The sequence below is a fragment of the Caretta caretta genome, chromosome 24 (assembly GCF_965140235.1).
Source record: "Caretta caretta isolate rCarCar2 chromosome 24, rCarCar1.hap1, whole genome shotgun sequence".
Taxonomy (NCBI): domain Eukaryota; kingdom Metazoa; phylum Chordata; order Testudines; family Cheloniidae; genus Caretta; species Caretta caretta.
The window spans coordinates 6,005,832-6,021,208 of record NC_134229.1 but is presented as its reverse complement, the minus strand read 5'-3'; the positions used below and the strand labels follow the sequence as shown (position 1 = coordinate 6,021,208).

At 44.4% G+C, this 15,377-nt stretch overlaps 1 protein-coding gene across 1 annotated transcript in view; it reads right to left on the bottom strand.

Moving 5' to 3' along the window:
* RNF115 (ring finger protein 115) overlaps window positions 1-15,377 on the bottom strand; it is a 52,832-nt gene that overhangs the window by 30,568 nt on the left and 6,887 nt on the right. The gene's annotated exons all lie outside the window — the stretch shown is intronic.

Sequence of the window (15,377 nt, the reverse complement as noted above, 5' to 3'; positions counted from 1 at the left end):
AACTGCCAATTGACAGCGATGGTGACAGAGAAAAGGCCACTTCAGTTAAAGAGGTGCCAGAAAGCAGCTATTCAAACGCAGCTCTGCCGCTGTGCTGGCCCTCCTGTAGCGAGCACTGCAGGAAAGACAGCCCTTGCTAGGAATTTACAGGCTAGTCACTCTGTAATTATCAAAGTCAGAGCATAAACAGCTTTGTCATCTCTTTTTAAAGCCACTTTCATAGAAGGAGATAAGAGGAATGAGCTGGATTCACTCAGTCCACCAACCAGATACCAGCTCTGCCTGGTATTCTGTTTTCTCACCGACTACGCTGTCCCTTTACAAGCCTGAATTATTTGGGCTGGGAATTTTTTAAATGCACTGCCTCATGTCTGTCTCCTGCTGCATGTTGCCCTGCCCCCTTACCTGAATGACCACACAGACCTATACTCCTTTAAACCCCCAAAATATTAACCCTGGGGCTCATGCCTCCACCTTTCCTACTACAAGCTCAACCATGACATCATCCTTCTCAGTGCTCTGTATGCAAGGCAGGAAGCAGCAGGACCAGAAGCACATAGCTCCTGGATGTCACCATCTATGCAAGAGCCAGGGGTGGGTGTTCCAGTGGTGCAGCTGCAAAACTTTCAAGAATTTGGGAATCTAGAGGTTCCCCAGTCATATGAATTTAGGCAAACACCCTGCTAAAGACATCAATGTAAAGTTAATGGATGCATCCATTATAGGAAAGAGATTTTAAAAAGCAGGTTTTAGTCCATGTGCTGGAAGAAATAGGAGCTCAACTTATTTCATTTATACAGGTGGCTGGAGTTCCTCTAATGACTGGGTATTTGTGCTCCCATTTTGGGAGCCCTGGGGAGAGTGCATGATCTAAAGGAAAGGATGTTCCTGCGATTAAAGCATGCAAATGAGAGGCAAATCTAGGTTCCCAGCTGTGCCATGCATGGGCTTGAGAGATTTTGAGCAAAACATTTCCATTCCCTGGGCATCAGTATCCCCACCTGTAAAATGGAGACAATACTGCCCCCTATTTCTCTGGGGTGGGGAGGTTATGAGGTTTAATTCATTAATGTTTGTAAAGCTCTTTGAGATCCTTGCATGGAGCCTTCAGAAAGGTAAAGGCTGGCCTAAAAAATTAAGGGGGCAAAAGGAGTCAGGGGCCTAATTTCCACTGACTTCAACCTTAGGCCACTTTGAAAATACTCCCGCAACTGATGAAAAATCCCTCAGCCACAATGATTTTCCATGACTTTCTGCCTCAAGTTATGCTTGATCATGGACCCAGTCCTGCAAACCTTCCCTTCAACTGACACGAGAGCTGTCACTAAGCACCGCTCGGTGTCCACCCTCCATTTCCCGAGCGAGAGGCTAGCAAAAACAACAAATACGCTCCAATGCCAGTTGCCTGTATCTGGACCCCTCATCACACGGGCGTCAGGGAAGGGTATGGCAGGGACAACACATGTTGCCTTGGCGGATACCCTCCTGCTGTCTGTATAGACCCATGCCCACCCTGCTGGACCTTCCTGAAGCATCTGACACTGCCGATCACCAAATACTCCCATCCTGCCTGCAGGGGTGAATAAAGATGTCTCAAAATGGTTCTCTGACCAAACCCACCAGCTCATTATGGGAAAGTGTTTCTCCACTTCCACCGTCACGATCGGTAGACTTCTGTACTCTTCCCCCATCTTATCCAGCAGCCATGCAAAGCCGTCAGGAAAGCTTGTAGACACCACAGGCTGCAAAGCATCCCCAGCTCTGCATCCCCTTTACGTCAACATACAGAGCACTTTCTCAGCTTTCGCAATACCCAGCTGAAGATCAGCAATGAGGAACTTCCGGGGGGGGACGGGGGGACCCAGGCAAGACTCTGGTGATGGTAGCATGGAAAGCAAAGTGATTGGAAAAACCTGCCTCCTCTATAAACAACCTCACTTCCATTGATGGCATCTGCCCTGAGAACGTGAAGACACCTGCTATCATCTGTGACAAGCTAGGAGATCACACTCTATACCAACACACGGGGCAATCCATGCATTTGTGAATAGAAAGTAAACGTAATGAGGATCTGGCCCACAAGATGCCAACTGGTAAATCAGCGCAGCTCCCTAGCAATGTCGATTTATACAACAGCTGAGGATCTGGTCCCTTAAGCCCAACACTTTAAAAAAATGCAGAGGTCGGCAAATAGAAGCAATCTGTCAATGCTAATACAATGCGATCTTTCAGATATTTCATTGACACTACATACAGCAATGCCCCCTAACATACACAGCCTCCACCAAACGCTGACTTCCTCAAATATCAGTATACATTCAGGCCCATTATATGCATGGTCTGAAAACCTTGTGCAAGCGGTTGTACTTTGATATTCATCTTCAATCTGAAACCCCCTTGGAAACATACCCAGACTCTGTTTGCGATGTCAGATACTGAGGGTGGGGGAAAACCTGCTGCATGTCAGGACAAGGGACAGGAAGTTCTGAAACAGTTTAATATGATAAATTATACTCCAAGAGGGCTCTCAGACAGTCTAAACGCAGATCACGCTGCAATTTGAGACTCTATAAGAACATCAGTCGGATTTGATGGACGAAGGCTTGTCACAATATCACAGTCTAGCCTCTTGGCTGAGGCATGCCACTGTACATGAACCAGGACTGACATTTTGGCCCTGATCCTGAAAGCTGTCCGATGCAAGTGTATCCCTTCGCCCTCGCTCTCTCACAGGGGCAAGACTCCACTTCATGAAGAACAACTATCTCCATCGGTGTCTCTTTACAAATCAATCCATTCTATTTCAATGGCATTAGAACAGACTTTTTAAAAAAAAAAAACAAAAAACCCACCACACGTATTTAAGTACTGTTCTGTAAAGAGAATTGAGCACTTGTGACGTGTGCTGGATTGACAGCCTCAGAGACAGACAGAGAGATTCCAACGCAGACAGCAGCTTCCCCTATGCTGACCTAAGTCCCACATTTGACATGGTAGGAGCCTCCTCTAGAGACAAGATCAGGTTTCCAGTTCTTAGCCTCTCCTTGAAGACTGCCAATTAGGGATGGGATTTTCAAGGCTTAAGGGAGTCAGGCGCCCAGCTTCTGTTGATGGTCAAGGAAAGCTAAGCATCTAAGTCATTAGACCCCTTTAAATATCCCAGCCTTGGGTGCCAATTTGTGCCAGCGTTTTTTGTCCTTTATACATTTAGTGGTCATAGTCCAGGATTCTACTTTCCAAGTTTACCCCAGATGGGCTAAGGAACAACCTTTGAATGTTTTCTAAATTTTAAAACTCACTTTAACAAATTTCAGAGTAGCAGCCGTGTTAGTCTGTATTCGCAAAAAGAAAAGGAGGACTCGTGGCACCTTAGAGACTAACAAATTTATTTGAGCATAAGCTTTCATGAGCTACAGCTAAAGCTTATGCTCGAATAAATTTGTTAGTCTCTAAGGTGCCACGAGTCCTCCTTTTCTTTTCAAATAACAAAGAGCATTTCAACTTTGTGGCAAAACCTGGCTCCCGTGAGGGAAAGCTAATAAGCTGCTCACCCTGAGGAAAAACAGGCAGTGACCTCATAAAACAGCCTAAGTTACTGTTTATCCCTTAAATGACAGGGGGTAAAAATTTGGCTGCAAGCTTAAACATTCTGGGATCTGCTTTTACACTAGAGTTGTGGGGAATGCCTTTCTCCAGTCCCCATCAGAATACTGATGGGAGAACGGAAAGCATTTAAGTGATTCCCCCTACCAATTCCTGGTCTTAAAAAGCTTATTTAGAAAGTGGCCTAGTTCTGCTCCAGCATCATAAGTCTGCTTCAATTTGTGGCAGACATCACCAAAAACCATGCAGTCTCTGAAGATTATTGTTCCTCTGCCCCCACCACGCTGAAGAGTGATTTAATAAGGAACATTCCCAGGACTCAGGAATAGAATTTCAAGCTTGAATTTGGCAGCATACAGTCATCCATATTCTTGAGCTCCATGTGTATTCAGGTAGATATGAAACAGGTCAAGGAAACGATCAAGTTACTTTACATCTCACTAGTGGTTTCATGGAACTAGTTTAGCCATAAGCAACAACTGAAATCTAATCCAAGAATCGCTAATATTTTTCCCCTTGTTTCAGATGCTTCTAAAAAAAACTGAACAAGGTTTATCAGTGGAGCGCATACTGGAGAAAATTAAACGTTTAGGACATTTTTGCACATTCAGGCTTCAGGCCAGAACACTGCTTGGTAGGTCTGCAGTGTTCAGAGAAGTTATGAGCACACATGCTAGAGGCTACATCCACTTCCCAGGAAGACCGTCAACAACCCAACAGGAATCTTTACAAAACACAAACCAAGAGAGTATTTTAGGCATCAAGAGTTCTGCTAACCAGACAGGGCATTACAGGGTGCACCAGACGAAAAACAAGATACATATGCGTCAGAGATGGACGAGAACTCTAACTTCGTCTAGTCCATCCAACAAAGCAGGGGTGGCCAACCTGTGGCTCTGGAGCCCCATGCAGCTCTTCAGAAGTTAATATGCAGCTCCTTGTCTAGGCACCGAGCCTGGGGCTGGAGCTACAGGTGCCAATTTTCCAATGTGCTGGGGGGTGCTCTCTGCTCAACCTCTGGCTCTGCCCCCACTCAACCTCCTCCTGCCCCCTCCCCTGAGCCTGCCATGCCCTCACTCCTTCCCCCCTCAGAGCCTCCTGCATGCCATGAAACAGTTGATTGGGAGGTACGGGGAGGACGGGAGAGGCGCTGATCATCAGGGTTGGGAGGGTTGGAAGACTCTGGGAGCAGGGGGGGGGTGCTGATGACTTATTACTGTGGCTCTTTTGAAATGTACATTGGTAAATTCTGACTCTCTCTCAGTCTCAGGTTGGCCACCCCTGCAAAAAACGATTACTCCCTACAGTGCATCACTCAGCTCTCCTCTGAATTCCTGATACCTTTTGGTGTCCAATACCTGCTCAAATTCCAGGAGTGAGGTTATCAGAGCTATAGAGCAGAGGACAAATACCTCCCTGCCCTGTCATGTGATGCCTTCATGGGTGCAGCCTCAAAGTTTGCACTGGTCTTTTTGCTGTCACACTGCAAACTGCAGTTTACAGTCCTGTGTGTCTGGGTCAACATAACTGCTTTCCACATTCTTCCTTCCGATCGAACCTTTCTAATGATTTCCCATATATTTATTTATAATTAGTATTACCATAGCACCTAGGAGCCCTTATTAAGGGCCACAAGCCCTTCCACCCTCCACAGATTAATCTTGTTTTGTTATTTTCTACACTGACGCATCAGTTATGAACCTTTACAACTTTGTCCTTCCTGCTTGGACATAAGGGAAAAAGCTTTAACGGAGAGCTCAGGTCTCAGTTAGGTAGCTAAATAAGTGCCAGGATTTTCAAAGGAGCCCTGGATTATTGGCGCTCAGCACCTGTGAAAGTCTGGCATCAGTTCAAAAAAATAATAATATGGGGACGCTAAAGAGAGCAGACACGTACATTTGAAAGAAGAATTGCATTGCTCAGTTCTGTGCAGAGCAGGTATTTGAGTTAAATATCAATATGTACAGCTAGACTAAGCAACAATTGAGGGTGGAAGCAAGTAGGATCATGTAATCATCTGTAAGTATTTGAAGATACCTAGGGAGGTGGTAGAATCTCCTTCCTTAGAAGTTTTTAAGGTCAGGCTTGACAAAGCCCTGGCTGGGATGATTTAATTGGGGATTGGTCCTGCTTTGAGCAGGGGGTTGGACTAGATGACCTCCTGAGGTCCCTTCCAACCCTGATATTCTATGATATCAGCAACTAGGAGGAAGATCATTATTTAGGGTAAAAATCGCTGTACCTCCTATGGCCCTGCTGTAGGGTTATGGTCCAAATTTGAAGTTGTTTGAGTAAGGGACTCCTAAGATATAGCCCCCCTGAAAACTAATGTATCAACATTTTATGGTTCTTATAACTTTTCTTGCACAGACCCCAGGTTCAAACTATGGCTCTGATTCTCCCCAAACTGACCTCAGGATTGATCTCTGCTAATGTCTGCCACCCACTGCCCCTTGGCAGAAACAATAATTTTAGAAGTTATTCAGGGTAGAAGATGGATCTACAAAGGGCTTCAGCCAAGCGCTATGATGTCCATCGATGCAGGCTGAAGCATCGCTCAAAGAGGGCAGAGTCACGGTTGTGGGGTGTGTATTTTAACTCAATTTCCTGGTATTTAGAACCAGAGGGGCTGACTCAGGAGTGTTACAAGGATGCTCTGAAGAATATGATGTTCTAGGAGCGTAAATACAGAGTATTATTTGATTGGACTAAGCAACTGAACAAGTGACGTAGGGAACAGACAGACAAGGGGACTGGAAGATCTAATGGGTAGAGACTCAAGCCCTGAGATTCCATGATATCCTTTTTAAGTTACATGAAACCCCAGTTTAGCAAAGTACTTAAACACATGCTTAACTTTAAGCATTCAAGTGATCCCATTGACTTTAATGGGTCTACTTCTGCCCCTGAAGTTGGGCATGTGCTGAATTGAGTCTGAAGAGACACTCCTCCTCCCTTTCCCATGGTGCACCTGAGACTCAAGCCCCTAATTTTAACAGGAAGTTGCTGCTAGCAAGGTGTTCACAGTGAGGGGCTCTTAGACTCTGGAACTCAGCCCTTCTCTTGGTCTGACAGAGCCACAGCTCTGTTATCTTTCAGGGACAAGGCAACTTTACTTTAAGTTGGCAGTGAGATAAGAGGGGTGATTTTTGTACAGCTGAATGGATGAGTTCATGGCCCTGATTTACTAAAAATGTGACTATAATGAGAGGGACACATTTCCTAAGAGCACCCAGACTTCTGTAGTATGCAAGGTCTTGGAAAAAATTTTGAAGGAGAAAGTAGTTAAGGACATTGAGGTCAATGGTAAATGGGACAAAATCCAACATGGTTTTACAAAAGGTAGATCGTGCCAAACCAACCTGATCTCCTTCTTTGAGAAAGTAACAGATTTTTTTAGACAAAGGAAACGCAGTGGATCTAATTTACCTAGATTTCAGTAAGGTGTTTGATATGGTACCACATGGGGAATTATTAGTTAAATTGGAAAAGATGGGGATTAACATAAAAATTGAAAGGTGGATAAGGAATTGGTTAATAGGGAGACTACAGCAGGTCATACTGAAAGGTGAACTGTCAGGCTGGAGGGAGGTTACCAGTGGAGTTCCTCAGGGATCGGTTCGGGGACTAATCTTATTTAATCTTTTTATTACTGACCTTGGCACAAAAAGTGGGAGTGTGCTAATAAAGTTTGCGGATGATACAAAGCTGGGAGGTATTGCCAATTTAGAGAGATCATACAGGAAGATCTGGATGACCTTGTAAACTGGAGTAATAGTAATAGGATGAAATTTAATAGTGAAAAGTGTAAGGTCATGCATTTAGGGATTAATAAGAATTCTAGTTATAAGCTGGGGACTCATCAATTAGAAGTAACAGAGGAGGAGAGGACCTTGGAGTATTGGTTGATCACAGGATGACGATGAGCTGCCAATGTGATATGGCCGTGAAAAAAACTAATGCAGTCTTGAAATGCATTAGGTGAGGTATGTCCAGTAGAGATAAGGAGGTTTTAGTACGGTTATAAAAGGCACTGGTGAGACCTCATCTGGAATACTGTGTGCAGTTCTGGTCTCCCATGTTTAAGAAGGATGAATTCAAACTGGAACAGCTACAGAGAAGGATGTATCCATCCATCATCTTAGGATGATCCGAGGAATGGAAAACCTGTCTTATGAAAGGAGACTCAAGGAGCTTGGCTTGTTTAGCCTAACCAAAAGAAGGTTGAGGGGAGATATGATTGCTCTCTATAAATATATCAGAGGGATAAATACTGGAGAGGGACAGGAATTATTTAAGCTCAGTACCAACGTGGACACAAGAACGAATGGATATAAACTGGTCATCGGGAAGTTTAGACTTGAAATTAGACAAAGGTTTCTAACCATCAGAGGAGTGAGGTTTTGGAATAGCCTTCCAAGGGAAACAGTGGGGGCAAAAGACCTATCTGGCTTTAAGATTAAACTCAATAAGTTTATGGAGGAGATGGTATGATGGGATAACATGATTTTGGCAATTAATTGATCTTTAAATATTCATGGTAAATAGACCCAATGGCCTATGATGGGATGTTAGATGGGGTAGGATCTGAGTTACTACAGAGAATTCTTTCCTGGGTATCTGGCTGGTGAATCTCGCCCATATGCTCAGGGTTCAGTTGATCGCCATATTTGAGGTCAGGAAGAAATTTTACTCCAGGGCAGATTGGAAGAGGCCCTGGAGGTTTTTCACCTTCCTCTGCATTATGGGGCATGGGTCACTTGCTGGAGGATTCTCTGTTCCTTGAAGTCTTTAAACCATAATTTGAGGACTTCAATAGCTCAGACATAGGTGAGAGGTTTATTGCAGGAGTGGGTGGGTGAGATTCTGTGGCCTGCATTGTGCAGGAGGTCAGTCTAGATGATCATAATGGTCCCTTCTGACCTTAATATCTATGAATGTTTCAGGGACAAGGAAACTTTACTTTAAGTTGGCAGTGAGATAAGAGGAGTGGTTTTTGTACAGCTGAATGGATAAGTTCATGGCCCTGATTTAGGAAATGTGTCCCTCTCATTGTAGTCACATTTTTAGTAAGAGCACCCAGATTTCAGGCATCCCAACTTGAGATGCCTAGGGACAGATTTTCAAAAGGTGCTGGGCTGCAACTTAAATCACTGAAGCTGTGGATGCTCAGCAACTCTCAAAAACTCAGGCCTACTGTGTCTATGCTGGTAACCCAACAACGGAGGGACACAGACACAAGAGCCAGTTTTTGAAATGTGGCTACATGTTAAACAAATGCCAAATTCCAGCTCAACGCAAACAGCACGGCACTCGGCTTTGCTTAAAATCCTTTGCTTGATTTTCTGTTAAAATCACCACGTTACAAAGGTTTTCTAAATCAGCACCATTCCGCGTCATCACCAACGCTGCTGTTTCCCCAAGGCCTGCAGTCCTGATGCGTTTCAGTTGGCTGTGCAGTTCACTGCAGCCCAAGTGAAGGACATGCATGCAGAGAGGTTCTTTTCCAGAGGACAGACCTCAAGATAAAGTTCTGCTTAGGACTCTGATGCAGACATGAGCTCTGCTCAGAGAAGATGCTAGGATGAACATCTTTAAAATTAGGCGGATTATTTCTTCTTATAGTAAAACCGGAGTCCATGATGCAGCAATATAGTGCATATCATAATTGTGCAGAAAGACTAGGATTTACAGATTTAAGACCTGTGGCCCTATTCATTTTTGGAAGCCCTTTTCTACATCCAGTCAGTTCGAGAAATGTGATTACAGGCATTTTGACCAAAAGCTAATATACTATTACTTGCAGGATACAAACAGAGATAAATACAGCATTTGAATTAAATAACAAAAGTGGGACGGGGAAATCGGCAATGGAACAAAACAGATGAGTGGAGCTGTGTATGGTATTTCAGAATAATTTCTTACACTAAACAAATGGCTTTGTTTTCAATTCGATCCATTGTTTGAAAAACTCTCCTAGAAAGCTGGAAGAATAAAGAGGTACTGGATGGCTCAGGGATTCAGAACCTTTCGTCATTAAGTTACTGCTCAGTGTTTAGCTCAGGGGTGACTGAAGGTTGCCCGCTAATAACTGCTCAACAGCTCACATGGACTGATCCTGGTGGGTTTCAGTCCCATCCCTGTATCATAAGCACCATGATCACAATTGGCCCCTTTCATGGTACTCTCAGGTGGAAACTGAATCCCCTGCTGTTACCTCCGACAGTGGTTGAGTACACCATCTCCAAGGTAGGACTGAGCCACAACAGGGAAGGGATAGGGACAGCAAGCTTTGCCAAGAAGCCTAGAGGTTTCAAGCACACTGCTCAGAGCACCCAGCCATCCTTCCGTCAACACCAATCAGCTCTAATTCTTGCATTTCCCAATATGGCCAGTCGTGCTAAGAAGGGCCCTCTGTCCCTCCAGCTCGTCATTAACTGTGCAGAAGTGTCCAACCCCAATTATTTTTAAGCAGTCAGAACTGAAGGGCAAATACGTGTTTCATCTGGAACCTTCCTTTTGCCTTGATTCTCAATCTGAAGTAGGCAAATCAAGAGAAACGGGATTGGAATGACACATGCGGGCTTCTTAGCCATGTTAACACCAACCAGAGGGTAAGACACTCAGATATACAACCTTCATACCACTCTACTGAGGTCACTGACAGTCTATTTTCTTTTCCTCTCCTTATCTTCCAGGGCAAGCAGCAAGCTACAGTCCGATGTGGGAATTTAAAGCTAAATTTTCCTTTGGTATATGCGGGATGAATATCTGAACACTTTATCTATGCACAAAAGGATCCAGGCACCCAAATTTCTTCCACATGATCAAGTGTGTCTCAATCCTGACATGCAGCACAGTCCCCTACAGGGTAGCCAAGTATCTGTGGTCTATTCAGTCTTTGGCCAGCCTGTTGGGACTGTCCTCAACTGCAGTAGTTCTAGTGATATAGACACCTTTCCACTGGGAATTCAGTTGAGCCACCAAAATAATTTTTTGTGGGCCACTAAATAGCCAGGTTAGTGCACTTTAGAAGTAACAAGGCACCCACATACCAGCGTAACAGGCATGGCACAAGAACATTTTTAGCCAGCAGCTAAGGAAGACATACCAGCTATTTACAGTTTGAGCTGTTTACTCAAACTATGCCAAGAACTTATCAGGCAACTTAGAATGGAACAATTTTAAAATAATTTTTAATCTATTGTATATACAACATTCTATAATTTCTGTGATATGTAGGTAGTCTGACTAGATGATGATGTTCCCTTCTGGCCTTAACAAAAAACAATTTCCCCATCTTGGGGAGAAGAAAAAACAAAAACAAAACCTAGTATCTTTCCCTTGTGTAGCTCCTACTATCTGAACTGTGCTCCCTGCATGTATCCTGAACACAGTTCTATTGTGCTGTTCCTGTACCCCTTCATTTCTTTCTCTGCTATTATTTAGCTCCGTAACTGTATTTTGCAGAGGATTTTGGGATAGCTTCATTGACTATATAAAATTGTATGGACTCTTCAGCTACACTGCAGGGAAGGAGCAATTGCATTTACCTGAACTTTGTAACAATGGTTATTCGATACCTTGGTGTTTTTTCTCTTCCTCATACAGTACCGAGAGCTTTGCAGATTTGTAGCAATATGCAAATGTATGCAATTCACATGCAGGAAAGCGGGAGCCTGGTGGGTTCTACCACCTTTCCCTGGAGCCACAGCATTAGCTAACTGCTATTACTTTATAGTCTAGCCTATTTATAATCCTATTTATTTCATGTTTTACATGTATGTTCAATGCTGTAATGGTTTTGCTACCCCTTATGTACCTTGGTGTACTCTGTATGGCAAAATTCTTTCAAATGGAGAAAGACATCACAGAAGTATGTTTTGCCCTTTAATTGTGAGCCAACTATCTTAGAGGTAGAAGAGTAATAGGTGTTCTAACCCAGTATCCTGGCCAGCCTGCAACACAGGTGAGTATTTTTTGCCTACTTAAAGTTCTCCTCTCGTTTTAGTTGGTTATGGTATTATTCATTTCCTGTTTTAAACTGCTGAGCAGCATCACTTCTTGCTGCTAAAACTGAGGCCATGTTCACCCAAGAGGAGGCTGCATGGGGAGAGGGGGAGGGCCTGCAAATACACACACACACACACACACACAGACAGTTAACTTTAAGCACAAGCAAGCTGATTCATTTTAATAGCACTACTCGTGTTCACATCAATGGGAATTCACCTTAAACATGGGCAGGATCAGGGCCTACATTTGTAAAGTGCCCTGGGATCATTTCTATTAAAAGGGTATCCTGACCCCAATTAATATTTCAGAGCTGTACAATTTTGCAGAAATTTTAGCCTGCAATGCACTCTCAGAAAGGCTGAGCCTCAATGGTCTGAGATGAGTTCAACCTTTTCAATTAATATTGCAGGTATTACTTATTCAAACCTAAACTGAGCACAGCAGAAATAAAAGGAGTACTTGTGGCACCTTAGAGACTAACCAATTTATTTGAGCATGAGCTTTCGTGAGCTACAGCTCACTTCATCGGATGCATACCGTGGAAACTGCAGTAGACTTTATATACACACAGAGATCATGAAACAATACCTCCTCCCACCCCACTGTCCTGCTGGTAATAGCTTATCTAAAGTGATCATCAAGTTGGGCCATTTCCAGCACAAATCCAGGTTTTCTCACCCTCCACCCCCCACACACACAAACTCACTCTCCTGCTGGTAATAGCCCATCCAAAGTGACAACTCTCTACACAATGTGCATGATAATCAAGATGGGCCATGTCCAGCACAAATCCAGGCTCTCACCCCCACCCCCTTTTTTCCCGGGGACGGACGGACGGACACACACACACACTCTCCTGCTGGCAATAGCTCATCCAAACTGACCACTCTCCAAGTTTAAATCCAAGTTTAACCAGAACGTCTGGGGGGTGGGGGTAGGAAAAAACAAGGGGAAATAGGCTACCTTGCATAATGACTTAGCCACTCCCAGTCTCTATTTAAGCCTAAATTAATAGTATCCAATTTGCAAATGAATTCCAATTCAGCAGTTTCTCGCTGGAGTCTGGATTTGAAGTTTTTTTGTTTTAAGATAGCGACCTTCATGTCTGTGATTGCGTGACCAGAGAGATTGAAGTGTTCTCCGACTGGTTTATGAATGTTATAATTCTTGACCTCTGATTTGTGTCCATTTATTCTTTTACGTAGAGACTGTCCAGTTTGACCAATGTACATGGCAGAGGGGCATTGCTGGCACATGATGGCATATATCACATTGGTGGATGTGCAGGTGAACGAGCCTCTGATAGTGTGGCTGATGTTATTAGGCCCTGTGATGGTGTCCCCTGAATAGATATGTGGGCACAGTTGGCAACGGGCTTTGTTGCAAGGATGAGTTCCTGGGTTAGTAGTTCTGTTATGTGGTATGTGGTTGTTGGTGAGTATTTGCTTCAGGTTGCGGGGCTGTCTGTAGGCAAGGACTGGCCTGTCTCCCAAGATTTGTGAGAGTGTTGGGTCATCCTTTAGGATAGGTTGTAGATCCTTAATAATGCGTTGGAGGGGTTTTAGTTGGGGGCTGAAGGTGACGGCTAGTGGCGTTCTGTTATTTTCTTTGTTAGGCCTGTCCTGTAGTAGGTAACTTCTGGGAACTCTTCTGGCTCTATCAATCTGTTTCTTCACTTCCGCAGGTGGGTATTGTAGTTGTAAGAAAGCTTGACAGAGATCTTGTAGGTGTTTGTCTCTGTCTGAGGGGTTGGAGCAAGTGCGGTTGTATCGCAGAGCTTGGCTGTAGACGATGGATCGTGTGGTGTGGTCAGGGTGAAAGCTGGAGGCATGTAGGTAGGAATAGCGGTCAGTAGGTTTCCGGTGTAGGGTGGTATTTATGTGACCATCGTTTATTAGCATTGTAGTGTCCAGGAAGTGGATCTCTTGTGTTGACTGGACCAGGCTGAGGTTGATGGTGGGATGGAAGTTGTTGAAATCATGGTGGAATTCCTCAAGGGCTTCTTTTCCATGGGTCCAGATGATGAAGATGTCATCAATATAGCGCAAGTAGAGTGGGGGCTTTAGGGGACGAGAGCTGAGGAAGCGTTATCAGGAAGATCACCGATGGATTGAAGTTTTCTCAGGAAGTCAGTGGTGTCTCGAAGGTAGCTGGGCGTGCTGGTAGCGTAGGGCCTGAGGAGGGAGTCTACATAGCCAGACAATCCTGCTGTCAGGGCGCTCAGGATTTCCAGGTTTATGGATCTTGGGTAGTAGATAGAATATCCCAGGTCGGGATTCCAGGGGTGTGTCTGTGCGGATTGGTGATCTTCCTGATAACACCATCCTGGCCACTATGGATGTAGAAGCCCTCTACACCAACATTCCACACAAAGATGGACTACAAGCCGTCAAGAACACTATCCCCGATAATGTCACGGCAAACCTGGTGGCTGAACTTTGTGACTTTGTCCTTACCCATAACTATTTTACATTTGGGGACAATGTATACCTTCAGATCAGCGGCACTGCTTTGGGTACCCGCATGGCCCCACAGTATGCCAACATTTTTATGGCTGATTTAGAACAACGCTTCCTCAGCTCTCGTCCCCTAAAGCCCCCACTCTACTTGCGCTATATTGATGACATCTTCATCATCTGGACCCATGGAAAAGAAGCCCTTGAGGAATTCCACCATGATTTCAACAACTTCCATCCCACCATCAACCTCAGCCTGGTCCAGTCAACACAAGAGATCCACTTCCTGGACACTACAATGCTAATAAACGATGGTCACATAAATACCACCCTACACCGGAAACCTACTGACCGCTATTCCTACCTACATGCCTCCAGCTTTCACCCTGACCACACCACACGATCCATCGTCTACAGCCAAGCTCTGCGATACAACCGCACTTGCTCCAACCCCTCAGACAGAGACAAACACCTACAAGATCTCTGTCAAGCTTTCTTACAACTACAATACCCACCTGCGGAAGTGAAGAAACAGATTGATAGAGCCAGAAGAGTTCCCAGAAGTTACCTACTACAGGACAGGCCTAACAAAGAAAATAACAGAACGCCACTAGCCGTCACCTTCAGCCCCCAACTAAAACCCCTCCAACGCATTATTAAGGATCTACAACCTATCCTAAAGGATGACCCAACACTCTCACAAATCTTGGGAGACAGGCCAGTCCTTGCCTACAGACAGCCCCGCAACCTGAAGCAAATACTCACCAAACAACCACATACCACATAACAGAACTACTAACCCAGGAACTCATCCTTGCAACAAAGCCCGTTGCCAACTGTGCCCACATATCTATTCAGGGGACACCATCACAGGGCCTAATAACATCAGCCACACTATCAGAGGCTCGTTCACCTGCACATCCACCAATGTGATATATGCCATCATGTGCCAGCAATGCCCCTCTGCCATGTACATTGGTCAAACTGGACAGTCTCTACGTAAAAGAATAAATGGACACAAATCAGAGGTCAAGAATTATAACATTCATAAACCAGTCGGAGAACACTTCAATCTCTCTGGTCACGCAATCACAGACATGAAGGTCGCTATCTTAAAACAAAAAAACTTCAAATCCAGACTCCAGCGAGAAACTGCTGAATTGGAATTCATTTGCAAATTGGATACTATTAATTTAGGCTTAAATAGAGACTGGGAGTGGCTAAGTCATTATGCAAGGTAGCCTATTTCCCCTTGTTTTTTCCTACCCCCACCCCCCAGACGTTCTGGTTAAACTTGGATTT